Here is a 938-nt window from a genome sequence, read left to right on the forward strand (position 1 = left end):
GAGTCTTGCAGACATTCCTGCCTGGGCTGGCTTTGAACCACGATCCTCAGATCTCAGCTTCCTGAGTAGCTAAGATTACAGGTGTGAGCCACCAGCACCAGGCCTTCCTTTTTCTTTCTCCCTCTGATTCTTTTTTTCTTCTTTGACTTTGAAATTTTTACTGTAAAGGTGAAGTTCAGAGGTGTTAGTTACATACATCAAGTGTTGAGTACATTTCTTTTTGAGCAAATATGGAACACTTCATGAATTTGCATGTCATCCTTGCTCAGGGACATCCTAACTTTTCTGTATTATTCTGATTCTAGTAAATGTGCTACTGAAGCAAGCATTCCCTCTCATCCTTTTCTTTTTTCTCTTTCACTCTCACTCTTTTTTTTGGTGGGAATAGCTTGAACTCAGGGGTCTTGCATGCTAAACAAGTGTCATTGAACCATGTCCCAACCTGTGAGTAGATAAGAATTTCTCCAAAGAAGATACTTAAATAGCGAAGAGGCACACAAAACGATGCTCAATATTTCTATCATTAGGGAAATACAAATCAAAACTGTAGTGAACTACCACTTGTTAATAAAAAATTCAGCAAATAAAAAATGTTGGTAAGGAGGCAGATAAAGTAGGGTTTTCTTCACTGTTGCTGGGGATGGGAAATGATGCAGCTGTGAAAAATCAAATGAAAAGTTTTCAAAAAATTAAAAGAAAGATTAAAAAAAAATTGCAATCCAGGGGCTGGGAAGGTGGCTCAGTGGTAGAACGCTTTCCTTGCATGCATGAGGCCCTGAGTTCGATTCCCCAGCACCACATAAGCAAAAAGAAATAAAGCTGGAAGTGGCGCTGTGGCTCAAGTGGTAGAGCGCTAGCCTTGAGCTGAAGAGCTGAGGGACAGTGCTCAGGCCCAGAATTCAGGCCCCACGACCGGACCCCTAAAAAAAATTGCAATC

The 938-nt window shown here is 41.0% G+C and overlaps 1 pseudogene; it reads right to left on the reverse strand.

Annotated features, from left to right (window-relative positions):
- Positions 1-224: 224 nt before the first annotated feature.
- LOC122104451 lies at positions 225-325 on the reverse strand (annotated as a pseudogene).
- Positions 326-938: the final 613 nt, after the last annotated feature.

The sequence above is a fragment of the Dipodomys spectabilis genome, unplaced genomic scaffold (genome assembly GCF_019054845.1).
Source record: "Dipodomys spectabilis isolate Male_0828 unplaced genomic scaffold, ASM1905484v1 ptg000024l, whole genome shotgun sequence".
Classification (NCBI taxonomy): Eukaryota; Metazoa; Chordata; class Mammalia; order Rodentia; family Heteromyidae; genus Dipodomys; species Dipodomys spectabilis.